The 24160-nt window shown below is 30.3% G+C and overlaps 1 protein-coding gene across 4 annotated transcripts in view; it reads left to right on the top strand.

The window, feature by feature from the left end:
• Positions 1-3023: 3023 nt before the first annotated feature.
• The window catches only part of LOC147806126 (arylsulfatase B-like), a 45931-nt gene continuing 24794 nt past the window's right edge, over positions 3024-24160 (top strand). Inside the window, exon 1 of one of the 4 annotated variants that reach the window (XM_087150233.1) lies at positions 3024-3139. The gene's annotated coding sequence lies outside the window, so the exon portion shown is untranslated. Of the gene's footprint in view, positions 3140-9353; positions 9508-22017; positions 22116-24160 lie in introns of those variants that run through there. The other 3 variants (XM_087150230.1, XM_087150231.1, XM_087150227.1) reach the window with 3 other exon arrangements.

The following is a 24160-nucleotide window of genomic DNA, read 5'->3' on the forward strand; positions in this document are numbered from 1 at the left end:
AATATAATACATTTGGCGTAATCCGATGTTCAATAAACATACGCAATTAAAGTAATTAATACAAAATAAGGGTTAAGTAATTGAGAAGATTAAGTTTTCGCAATGTTGTTAAATAATATCTTTTACCATAAAACATATTCAGCCAAAGAAAACAGACAAAGAATTTAATGGACGGCATAGGGAGTGAAAATGCACTATCATTGAAGAAGCACTTTTCGTAATAGTCTTTTATGGTATAATAAAGTTCAAATAAGGTACTCCTTGGCCAAGTGGTATTACCGTTCCACCAAACTATTTGTAGCCTGGCTGTAGAGGATTTGAAACCCATTGTAAATCAGTATGTACCTCTGTGATGTGTATTATCTGCTCCTCGGCAAAGGCTTACAAGCTGGATTTTGTGATGAGTACACGAGTCTGCAACATTGTGTAACAATAAACGAATAAAAAAATAACTAAACCAAAGCTTAACCCAGAATTGATTTCACCAAGCATATTTCTCAAGTGTTTAATAAATAGTTGTTTGGTACGATAAAAAAACCAATATGTTAAAATATTCAAGAAGATTAATAAAAATTACGGGACCCTGTCCTATACCAACACCTCCGAGAAAAGAGAAGGCCTCAGCACGGGTTTATTTAGTATTCCGATGTAATGAACAAAAACTGCGCTGTGGAGGAGAAAAAGGAAGATGTTTTTACGTTCGAGCTATTAATTAACGCAGTGGGAGAATATTCGAAAGATCTCATTACGTTTGAACTACTAGAGTATCAAATTTCTTGTTTATGGTAACCCGTGCTGCGGCCTCTTCTCTTCTAGGAGGTAGTGCTTAAGCTGGAAGAAAATCTATAATTTTAAAACCATATTAAACTATGCATTCTTATACTATTATGAACAAAACAACATTCTTAACTATTATGAACAAAAATATTAAAAAAAATTATATCACCAACGTTATTTATTCTAGCAAAACTAAGGCGCTTCTGCAAACTGACATTTACCATCATTTTTAAAATTATTATAGAGGGCACTCACTAAATATATACAAAACTTAACCAAACAGTCATGAGTAAATGTTACAAACTCACAATTATAAGAATTGCCTATTATATACCACAAAGAGTAACTGTAAAGAGTAAGTAAAACTGTTATTCATAACTGTTAGGTCAAGTTTAGTCTGTCTACGCTTATTTTGAAAATGGCGCAAAGCGTCAATGTGGAAAAAAGCCACAGTTTTGTGAAAATGAAAATCGTTTGTGTTTTAATTTTGTAATATTAAAAACTAATGCTCACTTGGGCTCATAAAAATTGAACAAAAACTGAGTGAATTTGATAGTTTTTAACTACACTGTTAGAAATTTCTCGGAAGAAATGGTTAAGTAACAATTGATTGCATGGCTATTTTACCATATTTAATCAACACAGTCAAATAACCATAAATGAAATGGTAATCAAACTGTTAAGTTTAAGAAGAACTGTTTATGAACTGCTTTCACCTAATACGGTTAAACAACCAGAATTTTATCACACAAACTAGAACCACCTAATGAAGCTACTTAGTTCTTCGCTTCTGTGTACATATCATAGCCGAGCGGGCTCATCTGTCAATCTCATGACCATCAGAACTGGATGTTCGAGTCCTAATGCTGACACTACAATATTTTCTCCATTCCGTTCAACACGTGAAGAATTCCCAGTGTCCGGCATTCTCCAATGACCATTAACTTACGAAAAGCCGAGCTTCTACGTCTAGTTGTCCCGCAGTGGACTGATCGTTAAGACACGGTTCCCAGCAGATCACCGAAGTCAAGCATCACTGGCTACGGTCAGTGTGCGGGTGGGTGACCACTTGGATCAGTCTGCGTAGGGACCGAGGGTGTGCGGTATTGGTCCTCGTTAAACTGTGCTACCGTAAAGTGCTCGACTTCGCGCGCAAGTCGTCGGGCTACCGAAGCGGGGGTGCCATCCCTTCCGCAGAGGATCAAAATTGTGATGGCATGTCTTCGGATCATCCTCCGGGATGTTTCCCAGACCGTCGCCAATAGCCCATTGTGGAGCTCTAGTGCGACGTAAAGTAACAACAACAACAACATCTACGTCTAGTTAAAAATTATTACTTTTTTAAAAAAATGCTAGTTGTAAATGGTTAAATTACCGTATAGTTTTGTATTCATGGTTTTATAACCATACTTTTTGTAAATGGTTATAATACCATAAAGGAAAAAAAATTTCTTTTCCGTAAACTTTATGGTTAATCGGATGGATAGACTGCTGCCAGTTATATTACTGTAATTTTAGAAGGAAAATTTTAACAGTGTAGGTGGAAAAATGTCTTTAAATTGGCGGTTTTAAAAAGTTTAATAACTTATAAACTATTTAAGTTATTTGTCTGGCGTTCTAGAGCCAAGACAATTTTTCACGGCAAAATTATATGAATAGTTTAAAATCATCGCATTTTTCTATTCGGTAAATATATATGAGTATTCTTATGATTTAGATAACTTCATCGATTTCTTTTGTCCAATTCTAATATCCCGTTTTATTGTCCGGCGTTGAATGAAACCGAATTTTTGAAGCAGCACGGTATCGCGAAAAAAATACTAAACTTTTTGATCATGAGCAAATGAATTAAATTAGAAAGTAAATATTATGTGATAAATTAATATCAATAAAAAACATATTAACAATCACCCATCTAAATTTTATAGACACAGTCATTTGAAATTATTGAAATTGACAGTGATCTACTCTTTCTTGTCTGCAGCAATAAATGAATCATAGATTATTTTAAAGATAACTTCTTTTATGAGGCGAAAAAACATGCAGACGCATTCAAGATTCGAAATATTCCTTTTTTTAAGCTAAAAAAGGAAATAAAAAAATTAAGGAAAAGTTTGCCATGGCAAATTAAATTTTTATTTGTTCACGGTGGTGATAAATCAGTTTTTGAACAATACTATAAAATGATTTTAAAAAGTGTCGAAGCATGAAAAAGGAACAATTTTTTGTGTGGATTAAGTTATGTCATTGCTTTGTTAGATAAAGATGTGAGCAGTTTTTATTTATTCTTGTTTTCGAAGTTCAAATGGAGGTACGAGTGAAATTAGCTAACGAATAGACCTTTATTTGGAAATCTAAGTAGGTAAGATAGATATTTACGATTAAAAAATTAATTTTTTTTAAAAACTAAATTACTTTTTCAAATTAATACTAACATTATTTACTTTTATAGAAAGGCTTAGAGAGCAATTTTATGCGTTGTGCCTTTAATTTTATTTTCACCGTCGTCTCACCGATATCTGTTAATGGTTGGTTTATGCTTGCTTTCAGAGGAAAAATTTATTTGAAACAACCTATCTTAAAGATTTGACTTTAGCAAACAATGTTTAATATAGCCGGGTGGAAATGAAATAGTTAAAGTCTGTGTATGTGACTTTTTATGGTGTACTGTTTTAGCTCTAGTTTATGTAAGAAATTGAGTTTGGTCGACTAAGTTACTTTAAATAGGTGATTTAACCTCATGGTCACTGATATCTAAACATAATAATAAACGCGGCTGTGTGTGTGTGTCTGTTTGTCTGTAATCATAATAGTATATCGCCCCAGAAGCCTCGCCCAGTCACGAAACTCGGCACATAATTGTGTTTTGACATAATGAAGAAGTGTTTTTTTTCTTTTTCAAAAATTTGGATTAGTTTTTTAGTTATCAGTCATTTTGTAAGAAAATCTATGCTTTTTCGTCTTCAAAGAGCCATATTCAGAAAACTATTAAAAAATGCATATACTTTTCTCCACTCTTATAAATGTATGCTAATGCGAACCTTACAATTGAAATATTAATTTTCGACAACTTAAACCAATAATATACGAAGGAATTAATAATTTAATTGTAAGGTTAGCATTAGTTTACATTTATCAATGTGGAGAAAAGTTTAACTTTTGTATTAAAAATATGGCAACATATTCGATACGTAAATAGAACGCTTCGCTTTGATATATTTGTCGCTGTTCATAATTGTTATAATAAGTTTTTCTTCTTCTTTCCACGCTCTATTTTTTTTCTTAAGCGAAGACGATAATTTTTGTAGCGATATAGAAATAGAAATTGATACCATAAAAAATTATATAGAAATTGAAATTGATACCATAAAAAATAAAATTGCAGGACAGGAACACTTTAATTGTCCACTAATCTTCAGATTTCCTGCTATGTTTTAAAAAACTTTATTTGTGAAAACCTTTAGCGTGGCGGACAGCTGGCCGCCTTAGGCGGCTAGTGTTTTAATAAAGAAGAAGATAAATCACAATTCATTTAATTGATGAATTACTCGGTGAGTTGAATTAGAAAACAACAAGCTGGTATGAATGTTCTGATTGTTGTTCTCTTCATCTATCAGTACCGCCTTTAGAATTCGAGCTCTTATATGTGTTTTGTGTTTGTGCCATTGATAACTTTAAGTGTTTTGGACATGGGTGCAGGGGGAGCACTTTTGTTTTTGGAAAATTGTTGTTTGATTTCAAGTCTTATACTTTCATTTATACATAAATACATATACATAAATATATATACATATAAAAAAATAAATGCATAAAACTTAAAATAAACGAGCAGTTTCCTAAAAATAAAAAGTGTGCCCCCTTCACGCAGTGGCGTAGCGAGCTTAACTCGCGCCCGGGGCACAATACCCTTTCAGCGCCCCCCCCCCCCATTCGAAAGCCATATAATATTATATGTAAAATATACTCGCAAATTATTGAATAAATAAAATCATAGACTCAAGCTAGGCTTTAAATTTGAGACAAAAAATGTAGTTGAGAGAACAAGACTAGATTTTGAAATGTATATGATCATCTAGAATTAGTTCAAAAGATACCTATTATTTATTTTACATATTTATAAAGAAATATTTTAAAAACATGCAGTTTTAAAACAATAAAAAAGCAAATATTTATTATCTCTAAGGAGATACATATATTTAATAATCATATGATTATAATACATTAATAAAACTAATTACTATGTCAAAATTTTCCGTGCTTTTGATGAAGCAAATGTATCAATAATATCATCAAAATTGATCATTTAAAATTTTTCTCTTTCCTATATGCTAGGTCACTTAAAATGCTAGGTCACTTAGGCGATCTGTCAAAATTAATTTTAATTTGCTGATTGAACGTTCGCAGCTAACAATTGATACTGAGATAGTCAGGAGTATTTGAAGTGCCGCTCTCAGATTTGGAAAAGCATCTTCTCCATTCGAGATTGATTATAAAAGTAAGAAATTCTAATGGAGTTATAGGTTCAATTTCTTTTCTACTGCGGAGTAACATTTTGCTGTCACATATTTTGATAAAAAGTTCTATTACATTGAAATCTGTATTATAAAATTCACCCAAATTTTTACAATTTTTTTTCAAGTTCGTTATCAACATTATCCTTGTTTAATAAATTTTCAACGACTAGTAGAAATCCAAATTTGAAATTAAGGTCACTTAATCGTGTACACATCTCTTATTGGAGACGATCAAGAGTGCTTTTCATAACGCGAGAAATTTCACTTTCTGCGGAAAGACCACCATAGCCAATTCTCCAGGCACGTATTGTTGTATCCATATCCCATTTTTCACAAAGAGACTCTGCTTTTTCTATTGCCTCTTTACAGAGCTTGTCTCAAATTTCGGCTAGTTCAGTCGCTAATGATTCAAGATCATGGAACACTTCTCTAAAATTCATTCTAGGATCTTGTAATCTGAGCTGCACACAATCAATCCTTCTTAAGATTTCGTACCAGAAATGAACTAAAGTTATAAAACTAAAGGTTAGTATATTTTGCAACAGAATTGTAGCTTCACTTCTGTTGTCACTTGTAGTGGTAGTGTACTCTGCTAATTTTTCTAATAGTTCTTTTATATTCTCTAGCCCATAGATGATAACGATAACCGCTTGCATTCTGGCGCTCCATCGCGTTTCAGATGTGTGACCTGCCATCACTGCAGCATTATCGTAACATTGTGATCTGCAGTTTGTTAATGAAATTTCATCGTAAATTAATTTCTCTAAAATTGTATTTTCGATCGGGGCTGCATCTTTAGCATGTATTTCAATAAAACCCAAAAAAGATTCTTTGATGGAAACTTTTTTATTGATAAAATCAGCATCTACGTACATACCTAACGACTTGGGACATTTGTACTCGAGAGATATCAGGAGTTGAATCAAACAAAAGTTCATAATATGTATTTCTTTCGATATCGTTTATTAGTTGATTTCGAACTGTAGATGCCAGAAGGTGAATGAATTCATTTTGAATCTGTGGTGACAAATATGAGAATAAAAAATTTTTCTGTTAGCAAATTTTTTCATGCTCTATTCACTTAATAATAGAATCGTCGAGTAGATGTAGTAAGTAATCTTATTCGATTTATTATTTACCAAGAATGCCTTGAACTTGAAAGGTAGTAGCATAGTGAAATATACAATATAATTTATGCTGACATTAAACTTATATGCAACATTTAATATTTAATAACATTTCATTTTTATTCTAAGCAGAGCGCAATGACAAGGGCGCAAAACTGAAAAATACACTCCCAAAATAACTTAAAAGTTACTATTTCGGGTATTTCACTAATTTGTTGCTGGCTTTCACAACCTGTCGCAAATGTCACGGATGTGTACAGTCACGGAAAAAAGTATCCGGAAAGTAACAAATAATCTTTTTTTTAAAAAACAGATAATTCTCAGGCACACAACAAATACGACGTTGTTTGTGTCCTTTCCTAGAAACGACAAAACGCTGTATTTGTTGTGTGTGTGAGAAGTATCTATATTAAAAAATAGACGATCTTTTCCGGACACTTTTTTTCCATGACTGTACATATAAGTATGCGTAAACTACATTGCGTTTATACAAAAATAAATAGTGGTCTGAAAGAAAGAATGTTTGTACTTTGTGTACTGCAAATATTTATTATAACATATTATGAGATAATTTATGTAACCACACAGCGTAGATGCCATAAGGAAGTGCTGACAGACACAGGTCGAGTTAGACAGACACTGGTCTACCAGTAGAAAAGACGTGCCATTTCTATTATGAATATATTATTACAGTTTGATTTAGACTATTAAAGTGACATTATGAATCAAATATTATGAATAATACTTATAAATTAACATTTATTATATTACACTGGCACTAAATTTGAAATATATTTTCCAAAAATCAATTATAATAAAAAAAAATTATTCAGCAATTTTTTGTTTTGGGGACCATTTGGCGCCCCTTAGTGAGTAGCGCCCGGGGCATGATGCCCCCCCTTGCCCACCCCTCGCTACGCCACTGCCTTCACGCTACGCCTATGGTTATGGATGGGGAAAAAAACCTTTTCTCACAACTACTGGGCAGTCAAAATTTATGTAAATCTTTTGGTTGATAGCCTAGATCAGTGATTCTCAACCTTTTTTTTGCGGCGGCACACTTTTAACGATTACGAAATTTGACGGCACACAATGAAAACAATTAGTTTAAAAGTTGTTTACTTACCTATAATACACTGTGTTAAATAGTTTGTGACAATAATTTTGAATGTGAAATAAAATAATATGTACTACAAAAGCACGTTTATTAACGAATTAATTATTTCTTTCGACTAATTTTTTATTAGTTCGCGACAGTTTTTCATTTCTTTTGCTAGTTATTAATTGTTATCTTGTTTTTTATTGTTATTAACTGTTAGTTTTTTACATTAATTATTATTTTTTTGCGATTTCTTGTTAATTAGTTTTATTGCTAATTATTAATTTTTATCTTGTTTTCTATTGTTATTAACAGTTAGTTTTTTACATTAATTATTATTTTTTTGTGATTTTTTGTTAATTAGTTTTATTGCTAATTATTAATTGTTAAGCTTATTTTTTGTTAGTTATCCTTTGTTAATTTTTTTTTTTAGAATTATAAATTGCATAGCTTACTTTAATGATTACGTTTGAAAGTTAATACTCAGCTTACCTGCTTTTGTTAATTAATAATTTTAATAGTCATTAAGTTTTCTACTTATTTCAAAATTTTTTGTCAAAGACAATTTAAACTCTTCCTTCTTATTTTAAGATTGTCAGAGACAAGACAGTCGCCGACAAAGATGTTCACGTAGTTAAGGCGTAGAAAAATTATAAAAAAATATATATATAATAGTATTATACATACACTTTTCGTAAATTTAAACTTTACTCGCAATAAAAAAAAAGCATTATAATTTTTAATGTATCATTTCTAATATTTGGCGGCACATTTTAAGAATTTGGCGGCACACAAAAGTGCCGCGGCACAGTGGTTGAGAATCACTGGCCTAGATATTGTATTGATAGTTCGATAAGTTTACCAGTTTTGGACCTCTGTAGTTTATTTACTTATTTTGATACGAAACCACATTGGCAACTCTTTCTTGATGTTCAGGCGAGAGACTTTCTTCTCCTAAGTATAATATTAAAAATTGATTTGATGATGTCATCAATCTTGTACAAACGAAATTTCTTTTTCGCTCATCTAGAACATTTAATGTTAGCCATGACACAAAATAAAGTAAATAGTACAAAAGAGCTCTGAATTTGAAGAATTCTAGAAGTGAACGATAAATTCATCGCATTTTAAGGTTTACGACTATTTGGAAATAATTAATTAAATGACTCTGATTTAACAACTTCATTACTGAAAGATATCAGTGTACACGAGTTTAAATTACGTAACGAAAGTTGATGTTGTTGTTTTTAATGCCACATGTCAATCCAGCAAGCTTGCTTGGTGAAACCAAGCGTATTTAAGGTAGAAGGTGTGTCTCTTGCTTTTCAGTGGCGCCATTTAAGGCCAAGAATACGACTTCAGCCACACACGCGTCACAGCCCGTTTATAAGGCGGACCAATTCATACAACCATTAATTCAGTCACAGATTGTAATTTTGACCTTAACCAGAGAATGAACAATCTCCAATTCAGTACCCCCTGAGGTATGATTTGTTATGGGAATATGGAGGACTTGTGACCTGACAGATTTAATCTGCAGCAGTCACTATTTACTACACGGGGAGTCTTCGGCCTTCGGGAGAATCGAATTCACGATCTCTTGGACATGGGCCTAACGTCCTACTAACCAGGTTATCCTGGTCTCGCATAAGGAAAGTCACCCAGTTTACTTATTGAGAAAAAAATATTCAAGACATTTCCAGTTCACACACGAAAAGGTAGTTGAACGACGTGTGAAAATCGTGACAGAATTCTCAGGAAAAGTTTGCAGAGCTGAGTCTTAGGATAGGTTTATCAGAATGGCTCGGTCAAATTTAATCATGCACTTATTAAACTGATTTAAACGTATGTTTTGGCTAAAAAAAGAAGTGTTAAAATGTTCACCTAGATTTGCTTAGACGTATGATTCTTCACCCAAATATTACTAATAGTCTAGTATTTTTTTAAAGTTTTCAAACTTGTATTAAATAAAGGAATGAGCAGGTGAGTTGTGAGTATTTTTCAATTAACAAGCTGTAATATACCGTAATTTCAGAATTAAAATTTTTCATTTTTATAATTTTGATGATAGAGTGTGGTTAATGGATGTATAAAAAATATTTATACATTATTTTTCTGTGGTTCTAATATAAGAATTTAAACTATTACATTGGGTAAAAGGTCAATTTAAAAATGTTAGAAATCATTGTAAAAATGTGAATGTTTTCAATTTTCTTGTAAATTTTAGAGCACATTCGTAATTGGAGGATACAAACCATTGCTATTTGTTAAATTTCTTCGTCTTTTTAGTTACCACAATTCGCAATTTTTCAACAATATTATGACTAGACTTGACTCCGAAGACTTGAAACTCCGGTCATTTCAGCCCACCTAACTGTATATACTTCTATTATTACCCCAATTAATCATTTTCTTGTTTAAGTCAGTAACTACTATTTTATACACTCTGATAAGTGTTATGCGTGTTGCATCTGTTGCTGTTACAACTCCAATGAGTGTTACACCGGTCGAATGTTCTTTTATTTACAAATTAGAGTAAAATCTGTTCACTAGGTCAATAAATTGAAGTAAAAAAAATGAAATTCTTATTCAGTTTTATATAATCTATTTTAATGAAAAGTTTAGTAAAAAAAATAATTGATTTCAATTATTTGATTATTGAAAATCAAAAATTAAAAATTCTAAACTTATGCTTCGAAATTAATTGGTCGCTCCGTATTTTGATCATATACCACCAAAATAAGAAAAGAAGAAAAGTACAGTTAAAATTCGATTTAATGAGTACATCCGCCATTAAGATAATTTTACAAGTCAATTTTAATCTAGAAATAATAACAATACAATCTCGCTATTACGCCAAATTCTTGTAGCTAGAAAATTTTTTCGTGTTGTTTAACTCATCATCACCGCTTTGTCAAATGACTATATTTTTAGAATTAACGCATTTAATTATGTACAAGTAAAGCGAAATAATAGATTTTGTTTTAAGAAATTAATTAGTTTTAGTTTTATCTCGAAATGGAAGCTGTGGATGAACATAATCGTAAATATAAATCACATTCTTCTTCCAACTTCTTCGATCCTTGAAATGTATATTGAAAAATCCCTATTTTATACAATAAGAGCATTTTCTCGTTCTAAATTAAATATGAAAATTATCGTATTCAAACAAAAACAAAGAAATAACAAATAGAAAAAACAAAGAAAGTGCGTTTTTGTGTCTGGTAATATCTTGTAATATCGACTGCACAAAAGTAATAAGCATATTTGAGATCTTCCCCACGAACCATTACGATTGAGTTCTGAAGCGTGAAGATCAGATCATTAGATGAAACGTTATTTGTTGATCCGTTTATTTTTTTACGCACTGTACCTACTCCAAGTCAAGTAATTTGCATTTCATATAATAGTCATCAGTTTTTTAAGTGATGAGTCAGGATCATTTATGCAACTGATTCATCAATTGCTTTTTTTTGTTATTTATATCTAAATAGCGGTTAAAAAAAGCTTTCTTTGAGGAAATTAAAGGTAAGTTAGACTTGATACGAGTAAGGAATATGATTGTGGTGCTGAAGGCGAAGCAGCGAAGAGAGGTGTATAAATAGCTCATTAGTTTATGAAATATGAACAAGTTTATGTATTTTTGAAAGAGACTACTGACATAGAAATTCATGAAATGGCTGTCTTCATATTCAGGCATGAAATTCATTAAAAATTACATGTTTGTTAAAGGTATATTAATTTTTTTAATTAGTCAATTTTTAACACAGCAATTTCTTAAAAAATTATATGTTGTAGTTACTGTTTATTTTAAAAATGAATTTCATAGTTTAGGAAATAAATTGAAAGGTTGTCTGATTTAAAATTGAAGGAAGCTAAAAAAATGTTTTTCGATACGATAATTTCAATTATGAAGATAATTTTGATAATAATTTAATAATTAAGATAAATTTCTTTTATTAAAATCTTGTTGGACTATATGTACGTTTTGAGATTAGGTATTTTTTAAAGGAAATGATGTTGCAAATTGATTTGTTATTGTTAGGCAGGTGACACAATGAGGAGGCAAGTCAAAGACCATAGATATTCAAAGACATACAAAAGGCAGATTTCCATACTTTGTATTAGCTTGCGCACATCACCTCTGCGCACCCTGACGCAAAAGTATAGGAAATGGCTGCATGTGTGCCTTTTTCTTACTGTTTGCCACCCCAGTGTGTGGCCTGCCTAAGGCTCAATAAATTCTGAAGAAGCTTTGTATATTTCATTTCTAACAATCTATTAAAAATATTTATAAGAAATTAAGAAATAAACCTAAAAGTGTCTCGATTGTTTTCAACATAATATGCATAAAAATGTATTTTTCATTATTTTAGACTTAATTCAATTTTTATAGATCAAGACAAATTAAGAATTACTATTTTAATTAAGTTACACAGTTGTAAAGAAAGTAATACAAGGTTGAAAGTCGTAAATTTATAATTTTTATAACTTTAATTTTGTAATTTTTAACGTGATCTCATAAAGCTTATGGTTCCAATGTAAGAATGAGCTCATTTACTCTTTCATATTTTATATTAAAATATTGATTAATTCTTGGATTTTTTCAATTTTTAAACATTATGCATGTTTAGAATACTCGATTGTCTATAATAAAAGTGAAAAGAGCTTAACATTTCTTTGTATTAATAGCTTAGCTTTTTGATTAAAGTCGAAAATTGTTTATGTCGATTTTGCTTCATTAGCTATTGTTTAGAAACATTTTAACTTAATTAAATAATCAAACTTAATTAAATAATCATTTATATATATTTTTAATTCCTGAATAAATTTTATTGCTGTGCCTACAAAAAACACTAGGTTTATAAATAGTTATTTATAAAACCTTGATATTATGTACTATCGAATATGAAAAAAAAAATGATTGAAAGGGTAAAAAAAGTATCGATTTACAACATTCAACCAACAACATTAAATCAAAAATCAAGTTTTTTTCCCCTTCGTTTTGTAACAAAACAAAATGTTTCTCTTCTAAGAAGAAACCTCCACCCTTCCTCGCGACTGCGAAGCCGAAAAATCATACCTACTTTTAGGAAGACAAAAAATACATAAATAAAAGAAAAATCGCGTAACAAGAGAGCTGGTCTTGAAACAATGATTTGGAAAATCGGGCCCGAGCTCGAAATTTAGCTTTTGAGATCGGGCTGAACCAACACTTACTACGGATTAGTACTGATCCGTCTCATTTCTAAGGAGCAGGTGAAGGAATATCTTAATGCTAATATCACTTTTAACGCATCTCGCCATATCTTCTAAGCTTTTTGAAAGAGTTGAAAAAATTTTGAATGGAATTTCAAACGGAATCGAAAATTTTTAAATTATGTAATTTTTGCCTAGCGTGTCTTGAGAATTGACGTCTATTAAGAGCTCGAAATATAATGATATTTTCCAACAATTCTTTTTTTTGAAATAAAGGAAGGTCTTATCATCAAGTATATTTCTTTTTATTTCAGTTTCTTGGGTACGTTGATTTTAATAGCTCAACTTAATTATAAGTCATTTTTATTACTTAATGTATGTTATGCATACGTTACTGATTAATCTTTGATTATTACTGCATTTAACTTAATGCTTCTTTGATTTTGCATAGATGAGAAAACTTTTTATGATAAATAAAGCCTCATCTTGCAATATAGATCCAGGCTCCTCGACACCTTAAGCCAGATTTGTTTCTAAGACGAGGTCATTTGGGTAAGAAAACCACCCACTTTGCATTCCAAAACTATTAGACAAATAAAGATATCTTAGTAGTCTCAATGTCAAGCTGTTGAATATAAGAGTAAGTGATAAGAGAATAGGACTATACTTCACGCCAAAGCTCCAATATCGGGACAAACGAACAGGGAGGTCATTATCAACTGCTTGAAATAAAGTTTTTGAAATAGCTTGCTACAAGTATCGAAGATGCTTTACATATAAATATTTTTCGCAATTACAGAGACAGAGCTGTGTGGCTCAGAAGATAGAGAACTCGCCACCCAAAGAGACGAACTTTGTTCGAATCTCAGCGACGGTTGTTTGGTAAGAATTCTACACCGGCTCGCTTTGACCATAGTGCTGACGTAAAATATCCTCAGTAGTAGACGGATCATGGGTGAAGAGTCTCCTTGCCGTCACGCTAACCGTAGGAGGTTTTCTTGGTTTTCCTCTCCATGCAGTGCAAATGCGGGCTAGTTCCATTAAAAAAATTCTCCCAATATTTGGACCAGGAGTTCCCTTACCTTCTGAATTGGGTTCAAAATTACAAGGCTCCGGAGTTTGAACATTGGTAGTCGTAGACTCAAAATTGGGACGGCTGTTCAACGACGGTTATAAAAAAAGTTATAGTGAAAAGAGCCGCAGGGAATGGAGCGTTCTTCTCCCAATGAGGTGACAAGGTTCGATTCACAACGGTGGCTGTTTGATACGAATTCTGCTCCCAGCTCGCACAGCAACAGTGCTGACATAAAGTATCCTCAGATGTAGACAGATCATGGGTTAGAATTCCTTTGCAATTCTGTTGACCATTGGAGGTTTCGGTGGTTTTCCTCTCCATGTAACGCAAATGCTGGTTAGTTCTATTCTCCAGTACGCAAAGAATTCTCCACGAAGGCAAATTTCTCTCAATATTTGATCCAGGAGTTCTTTTATCTTTTGAATTGAGTTCAAAATTACAAGGCTACGGAGTTGATTATTGGTAGTCGTAAACTCAAAATCGGGTCTGCATTTAAACGACGGATATAAAATAAAATATTAAATGTAAAAAAATTATAAACGAAAAATGTTTTTAACGATTATGTTGGAGTTCTTTTATCTTCTGAATTGAGTTCAAAATTACAAGGCTACGGAGTTGATTATTGGTAGTCGTAAACTCAAAATTGGGTCTGCATTTAAGCGACGAATATAAAATAAAATATTATATGTAAAAAAATTATAAACAAAAAATGTTTTTATGGATTATGTTAAAAAAAGTAATTACAAAAAAAGGCAGCTTCATATGCCTAATTTCATTTTAAAATTTGAATACTTAAAAAATGTATTTTATTCTCATAAATATAAGTATAAAGTAATCGCAGTTTATATCTAGTGATGCATTAATAAGATTTAAATAAATCTATGAAGTTGAAGCTGGAAAAAATAAGGAGTAGTTGTTCCATCGTAAAAGATAATGGGTTAAGTATGCAATGTTATACAGAAACGGCATAAATTTTTTCTGGTATCAAATGATAGAAAAGTGAAAATGACCTTCACTTCACCTGATCTCCTTCATAAGGCATAATCATTTACGTTTGTTAAGCAATTCTGTGGTTGACCACCTGCCAAGTTATCTCTTTCGGTACAAAAAAAAAAAAAAAAAAAAAAAAAAAAATTCGCTTGCTACTTTTCGGAAAGTTTCTGCATACTTCCACATACCTTAAAAGAATACACTTTTTTCTTGACTTCATATCTGCCTTGCTATTTTATTTCTCAAATTGACACTAATAAAATCAACATTCAGTGTTTTTAATGATGATAAAAGCTGCTATTGTATTTCATTTTATTTGAAAGACTTTTTTTATGACTATTTTGGCATTAAATATGATTGTTGGCTTTTAACGTTAAACATGTTATAAAAACGTCTGCTATTGTGAATTGTTATGAAAACAGTCTGAATATGTATTGCAATGCAATAAAAAAAGGACATATAAATAGCAGTATAGACTTATAATAGCAATATAATGGAAAATAACTTCTAAATAGGAACATAGTAAAAAAGAACATATATTAGCATTATAATGGAAAAGAACTTGCAATATCAATGTATGAAAATAAATTTGCATTATATTTTTTAAAAGCAATTTTCTGGAAATATGCACTATATTATTTTTAATAATCATGCGCAAATATTTTTTATTTGTGCTTAAAAAAAATACTGTAAAAAGAACTTATCAGCTGTAGCAAATAATATAAGTTAGAGTTATAAAACAGATGCCTCTGTGTTTGAAGGTTAAATGTTGTTCTTTATATGATTTTATTTTTTCTGCTGGATTTATAATTGTAAATAACCATGAATTTCTTATGATATTATTCAAATATGGTAACTTCAATTTTTTATGACTAGAGTACATTTCTTTTCTGATAAGATTTTATGATTTGTTGATAACGTATAATAATTTATGATACATATAATTATATTGTATAAGTATTAAAATTTTAAATTCATAACACATATTTAAACTCATAAGGATTTCTTAGCTTTTTTAGAAAAACGAAATAAACTTATTTTCTTTTAAATGATGTAGGGTTAAAAGGATTGCTAATTATTTGGTAAGTTAATTTTAGAAATTATTCTTAAACAATATTACGATTCTGGATAATTAAAGTTTTCTTAGGAAACAAAAAACAATCCACAAAAATGAACTACAACGAGTTGTAAGGAAAATAAAGAGATATGGTTTCAAAAAATTCAAAAAAAATTAATTTATAATATATATATATATATATATATATATATATATATATATATATATATATATATATTTAATTAATTTAATTTTTTTGAGTGCTCCTCATACTGTTGTATTGATATATTTTGCTTTGGCTATATTAATACAATATTAGAAAGCACTCCTTTTGCGGATATAATCGTGTGAGCTGATGAAGAGATTATATCTTTTCTTAGTTTTGTTTTCCAAATTTTAATCTTTTTTTTTTTTTTTTTTAAAGGTATTAAAAATTTTGTTTTTTAAATACTTTTAAAAAATTATTGTTAATAATTTTCTTCTCTTGTCATTTTTTTTTATTTTTTATTTTTTTACATATTTTCTGAATTTTTTAGCTTATATATATATATATCAGTAAAACCTCCGTTAAGCGGACATTCAAGGGACCAAAAAAATTGTCCGTTTATGAGAGTTGTCCGCTCACGGGAAGGGTGCCCTAATAACGAAGTTTAACACTGTTGTTTTTAGAATATTTTCAAAGATGTCAAAATAATTAAATAATTTACAATAACTAACTACAAGGATATTTATTTAAACTTTAATAAAGATAAAAAATAATCTATTAATATTTATATATATATCTATTATATTTATTATATTTATATATATATTAAGAAGTTTGATATAAATACATAATTCTAGATGTAGCTACAGAATACAATTTTTCTATTAGCATAGATACTCAATTCAGACATATGATACCGAATTGGAGCCCTCAGTCGATTTCAATTATTAGGTTTACATCCCCTTACACCAACCTTTCATTTGATAGGGTTAATACCTTCTTGAAAGTAAACCTCCCATGATTCACAGTTAAGTCATTAGGACCTATGGAGCTGATTATTCACAATTGATCAGATATCAAGTGTCTAAACAATATTTTTAGTTATGATTAAGGCAAAAAATTTACATGTTTTTAAAATGGCGAAAAGTTGCCTTTTTCCCCTAGCAATTTAAAACAGAAATAGCTTTTTTTCAAACTTAGAAAAAGTAGTGTCCGGTTTGAAGAGATAGAAAATAACGTTTCAGGGCAAAAATGACTGTCCTCGTCCGGTTACGGGAGTGTCCGCTTTGCGGAGAACATACATAATGGTTTATTCATAGAAAATTCCCGGGGAATTGAAAATATGTCCGTATTGAGAGGCGTCCGTTTTGCAGGAGTGTCCATAATAGGAGGTTTCACATATATATATATATGAATTCTCCCATTTTTAAACGAAACTTTTGCGATTTGTTACTGTATTACGTCAAGATCATCAATTAAAATGATGTAAAAGAAGGAAACTTGAAAAACTTGAAAGAAATTAAAAAAAATCATTTAAGTTTAAAAATCCTGAATTCTCAACACTAAGGATGTTTAGTTCCATTATAGTTTACTGTATTATGTGTAGCCTTTCAATTAAAGTAATGTAAAAGAATGAAACTTCGAAAACTTGAAAGGAATTTAAAATAATTATTCAAGCTTAGAAATCTTAAATACTCAACATTGAGAAAGTTTGGTTGTATTATGGCTATGAGTTTATGAATTAGATATCTAGTTTAAATGTCTAGTTTATGAACTAGATATTTAAACACTTTTTCTGATATTGCGTGCTGTCTCATTTTATGATGTATAGCTTTAAAGGTTAAGCTATAAGCTTTATCAGTTTATTTTTGGTTGCAAAAGAAAAAGTATTTCTTTTAAAAAAATACAATAAATTAATTATTTTATTTAGCTTTTAAGCTTATAAAAGATCATCATTTCAATAATAATTTATAACGAATTTGTAAATTCTGCTATTAAGAATTGGTTTTTGAGAATTCTTAGGCTAAAAAAAATCTTGTGACGGTCTGGAACAGCGGTTCCCAAATAGTGTTCCGCGGGTTACACTGTTAAAATTTACATTCTAAAATTATAGTAAAATAACTGGCAGCTGTCTGTCCATCCTATTAACCGTAAAGTTTACGGTAAAGAACATTTTTAACCTTTATGGTTTTGAAACCATTTACAAAAAGTATGGTTATAAAACCATGAATACAAAACTTTACTGTTTTTTGAAAATGTACAACTAGCATTTTTCAAAAACGTAAATTTTTTTAAAATTTATTTAACTAGACATAGGAGCTCGGCTTTTCGTAAGGTAATAGGCATTGGAGAGTGCCGGACGCTGGAAATTCTTAATGTGTTGAAGGAATGAAGGAAATAGTGTGGTGTCAACACTAGGATTTGAACTCCAGATCTTTCGGTCATGAGATTGACAGATAAGCCAGCTCGGCTGTGATATGTACGCAGTTGAAAAGATTCATTAGGTGGTTCTAGTTGGTGCGATAAAATTCTGGCTGTTTAACCGTATTAGGTAAAAGCAGTTAATAAACAGTTTTTCTCAAACTTAAAAGTTTGATTAACATTTTATTTACGGTTATTTGACTGTTTTGATTAAATATGGTAAAATAACCACTCAATAAATTTATATTTCACCATTTTTTCCGAGAAATTTCCAACAGTGTAGTAATTTTTATAACTTATTGATGAGTTCTGAAGTTTCAGTTTATATTTAGATCCAAGCTATGATTCATAATTTAATTATTCCTTAGGTTGCCTTTATTAAATTTTTTTTGAGTAAAATGCCGAAGAGTATATTTCTTTTTAAGAAATAGCATTTTTTAAAAATATATATTTCTAACAACAATATATTGAACAAGGCATTTATGAAGTATTGTACTTGTGTTTCACATTGAGCTTGTCAACTAAAAACAAAATAACTGATATCTTTAATAAATAAATAAGTGTCCATAATAACCATTTTCAACGCAGTTCTTTTAAGTTTTCATTTCGAAGTAAATCATAATTTGTCTTATTTTATTCATTTTCAGGCTTGTGTACACCGAAAACAATCTCATAACTAAACTAGATATAGCACAAAAATTGCACATCAAACTATTGGACATAAAACATAATTTAAGATTATTGATAATAAAACATAAAAATCTTCATATTTCTAATTAAATATTTTAATATAGTCTTTTATAGGTTATAACGTTCGCAATTACTATAAAAAACATTATTCATTAAACTTTCGGACATAAAACATAATTTAAAATTATTAGTAATAAAATTAAAAATCTTCATACCTCTAATTAAATATGTAAAAAAAGTCTGTCATAGGTTATAGCGGTTACAGTTAGCTTAAAAAACTTTATATATTACAGGGTTTCCACCAAAAGAAAGTTGACTATTAAAGGTTCCGTAGCCGAAAATGATTGGGAACAGCTGATCTAGAAGGCTCATGAGAATTTATGAGATAAAAAAACAGGAGATATTTAAATATTTTCTGTCACTGGGGAAATATAACTGGAGTTTAAATGAAAAAACTTTAAATCAAAAAAAATATTTTGAAATATGCAAACCCTACTAGTCTTTAAATATGACCCCGGAATTTTTTTCTCATACTCTAATTATACTTTATCTAACATTTCGCTTCAATTTTTTTCAAATTTTTATGTGTAAGATGATGATTTAAATTGGTTCTTTCATATGGAAAAAGACCACTTAAGGATTGAAAATAGTTTTTTAAAAAAGAGAACATAAAATAGAACATTATTAAACATATAGATTTCCTTAGGTATCTGCCGCGGCACCCTGGTTCACGGCAAAGTGATACAAGGAGATTCAAGAGGTGTGCAGGTGTGCAACGAACAAAAAAAAAAAAAAAAAAAAAAAAAAAACGAACCACCCTAAATAACTTCTGATCTTCTCTTTTTCCCATTGGCACGACAGCCCAGGATGGGCCTTGGCCTTCTCAACAAGCCTATGCCAAGACATTCTTCCCTTAGCCAAGGTTTTCCAGTTTATTATCCCTGAAACTTGTAGGTCCTTTTCAAGGCAGTCTAAAAATCTTAGGCCTGTTGGCCTGGCACTGAAAACTTTTTTGGTTGTCCTGCTATTCTCCATTTTTATCATGTGGTCTACCCATTTAATCCTTTGAATTTTGATAAATTTAATGACATCAGGTTCTTTATATGCTTTGTAAACTTCCGTGTTTGATCTTCTAAACCAGGTACCCCTTTTACTTATTCCACCAAAAATGTTTCGCAGTATTTTTCTCTCAAATCTAGCTAGCATATTTTCATCTCCACGGATCATTGTTCAGATCTCAAATGCGTATGTAAGCACTGATCGTATAAGACATTTATAGAGTAACACTTATGTTTATCTTTTTATTATGCTTGACTTAAGATATTTTCTTAGACCATAAAAACACTTATTTGCCATCGTGATTCTCGTGTGCATTTCTTGTGTAGTGTCGTTTTTGTTGTTAATCTTAGACCCCAAATAGGTGAAGCTATCAACGGCTTAGAATTTGTATGCTCCAATTTCAAACTGTGTTTCTTCATAGCCAGCTTTTGAGCAGGGCATATATTTAGTTTTATCTTAATTGATTCTTAACCCCATATTAATGGCTTTCTTCTCCAGACATAAAAAGGATTGTGTTAGTGCTGTCTGCATTCTAGCGGTAATATCTAAATCATCAGCAAAAGCCAATATTTGAGCTGATTTGTTGAAGATATTTCCTCGGGTGTTGATGTTTGAGTCCCTTACTATTTTTTTAAATGCTAGATTAAAGATGAGACATGCCAAGCATCTCTCTGTCGTACACCATTTCTAATTTCTATTGGATGGGAAGGACAATTCTGTATCTTGACCATGATTTTGGTTTCACTTAGTGTCAAGCTTCACTAGTTTTTCCAGTATATTAAATTCTCTTAAGGCTGATATTAGAGTTTTTCGGCTAACACTATCGTAGGCTGTTTTAAAATCAATAAACAGATGGTGCGTGTCAATACCAAATTCCATTGTCTTCTCCAAAATTTGCTCTGAGGTGGATCGCCCCTTCCTGAATCCGGTCTGATAATCTCCAATTATATTCTCGACAAGTGGGGAGAGTCTTTTGAAAAGGATGTTGGAAAATACTTTATAACTTGTACAGAGCAGACTAATTCCTCTGTAGTTTGAGCAATCCAGTATATCTCCTTTCTTATGTATCGCACAGGTCATGCTCGTTTTCTACTCTTCAGGGATTAATTCTTGCTCCCATATAAATTTTTGATCTAATGATCTAATTTTTAAAACGTTTTATTTTTAAAATTTGATTTCTCAGGAACTTTTCAACTGATTTCGCTCAAAATGTGTGTTTTACTACTTAAAATTATATTCTTCAAAATGATGCAAAAATTGTATACTTTATAATTCAATAAATGTTTTTTGACTAGTATTACACAAAATAATAAAATACAATAAATGGTTACCACAATATATTTTGCAAAAAACTATATTTATCTTTGTATGAACGAATTTAATAATTGTCTGCAAAAATTTTCAAATTCGCTTAAAAGGTTCTCGAGATATGTTAATACGCTAAAAATAAAACTTGCATTAAGGGGTCCAAATTACGGACTGCTCACCTGACTAAGCTATTGGGACCATATACTCCAGACTACTGCTCTCCTCTACATTTTGGGGGTTTAGAAATCTGAATCTTTCGATAAAAAGGTGTGTTAATTTAGTGAAAGTACGTTTTTGTGTGTGATTTCGAAACTTAAAACATAGTCTGTACTTATTAATTTGCATATTTGAGGTCACCCTCTCGAACTTTTAGGATTGAGTCCTAGAACAGGACGATCCCATCAAAAGTTATTCAGGGTGATCCGTTTATCATTTTGAGCACTGTACATGACTTTAAGTCATGTCTAATTTCATTTTAGTCATTTAATAATTAATTAATCATTTAATAGTTAATCAGTAAATAATAATCTATTTTTAGTCATTTAATAGTTGTTATTTTGTCAAATGTTTCAGGATAGAGTTGAAAACGTTTTATTAAATTTAAAATAAGCATCTTCTAAGCTGTGAGAGTTTTTATAACTGCTTTGTACCAGTGTAAAGCTGGGTTTTCAGCTGTTGCTAATCTAAAGAGCAAATATCTCTCGAAATGCGACTATTTATATCAAGCGTTGTAGCACGATTTTAAAAGTTAGGTTATGAGCAGTAAGCTCTCCTTTCTCACTAAAAAATTCGCAAGACCTTCGAGTGTAAATGGTAATTTCTCTTTTCATAGATTTTCTCTTATCATACTTATTAAAAGATGCAAATCATTATTATAGTAATGCAAATCATTATTATTCACACCATCTTATTAATGATAGTTAAAGTGTTTAATTTGGATTTAAGTGATGAGTTCCTTTAAAAGGGAACAACACAGTACAAGACTTCAAAAAAATAATATTTTTAATGACTTTTGCATTGACGGTGATAAGTTGAGCTTAATAAATTTTTGTATCTTATTGTATTGGTTTTAATCTTAATTTCTTACAAGTAAAAACATTTAAAAAAATCAGTGTTTAGATAATATAATGTTTTTAATGTTTATAGCTTATTTTTTTAAATTACCCATATTATGGTGCCAATACATATCATAAATTATCCATAATAATTTTTTTAAAACTAGAAACTGAAGCTTTCGTTACACGTAGAATTTTTGAAAGAATAATTTTTTTCTCAAAATGGTATTGCTAAAAAAAATAATTTCAGCAGTCTTAGATTACTTAATATCAGTCATTCCAAATGGAAAATTCCCACGTGCAACAAAAACTATATTCATTGTGAACATTTTAAAAATTTGAAGTAAATAGGTTGAAAATTGTATTTGTTAGAGATACAATAAGTAAGAGAAACATAGTTTCGAGTAAATTGCGTTCAAAGTTTTGTGATCAATAAGCCATACAAATATATAAAATTTTACCACTGACTATAATGCATCAACATCAGACACATCTTCCCCCCTCATTTTTAGCATTCTCAAATGTTAGTTTAGACCTTTTTCTTGCCAATCTACTTTAATTTGATGCCTCTTATGGTTTTAGAATAGGAACTGACATTCTGTTATCATCCTTAGTTTGAGCCTACTTTCTTTAGCTGTAGGGCGTACGTTCTTAATTATTTCAAAACTGCCCACAATATTTTTCAGCCTTCGTTAAAAATTAACACAGCCACATAAGTTGCAATTTCAGCTATTTATATTGAAAATACAAATAACTATTTTTCTTTTATAATTTAAAAAAATTTTAACAAATAAAATAATTTAAATAATAGTATTTTACCGAAATATTTTGATAGGAGTGAGCAAATTAGTCAATTAAGAGCACAAGTTCATATAATCTCTCTTGTGCCAGCCAGTCCTGCGTAGCTCCACGCTTGACATATTATACTATAAGCTTTAAATATTTACGAAAATCATATTAATATTTTGATACTATAATCTTAAAAAGATGAACTATCGAAAAAAGTTACAATTGTTTTTGATTTTTTAAAAAATTTGACTGCGTTGTTCTCCTTTAACTATGTTTATATTCTCACTTATGAAAAGAAATCAAAATATTAATGCAAAAAAAAAATTAAATACGATTAAAAAAGATTAAAAAAGTTAAAACATCCAAATGAAAAAATGAGCTTAGCAGCAAAGAAACCAAGAGGAATTAAACAAATGAGACATTGAAGAAAAATAAGTAAAAAATTGAAACAAAACATGACAATCAAAGCTGACATCATCAGGGGGTACCAGCCTTGAATTGTCATAATATGCAAAACTTTTTCTATCGAGAAAAACTGAGACAAAAGTCAAAAAATTCGCTTTCTCTGTTCCCCAAACGTTTTGCCCAGGTCCAGAAAAATACAAGAATAAATAGAAAAATATGTTTTACAATACAGTAAATTACAGAAGCATAAAACAGTACAATAAACGACAAAAAAAATACAGAAGACAAATACAAATTCTTTCTTACTTTCCTTCTGTATTTGTCTTGTCCTTTATTATGTCGCCAAAAAAAGCGTGATTCGAAGGAATTTTTTTTATAAGAATGTATCAATAATTCTTATTTTGTATCCGTCATTGAACAGACGACCCAAATTTTTGGATTCATGACGACTTATGTTCAACTCCGTAGCCATGTAATTTCAAACCAATCCAGAGGACAAGGAAACTCCTGGATCAGTACACCCAGAGGTATTGATTTGTCATGGGAACATGGAGGACTTTGCAACTCGACAGATTTAACGTGCATCAGTCACAATTTACTCTCATCGGC

This window comes from Parasteatoda tepidariorum, chromosome 8 (assembly GCF_982258835.1).
Source record: "Parasteatoda tepidariorum strain Cologne lab strain chromosome 8, Ptep-v5.0, whole genome shotgun sequence".
Lineage (NCBI taxonomy): Eukaryota > Metazoa > Arthropoda > Arachnida > Araneae > Theridiidae > Parasteatoda > Parasteatoda tepidariorum.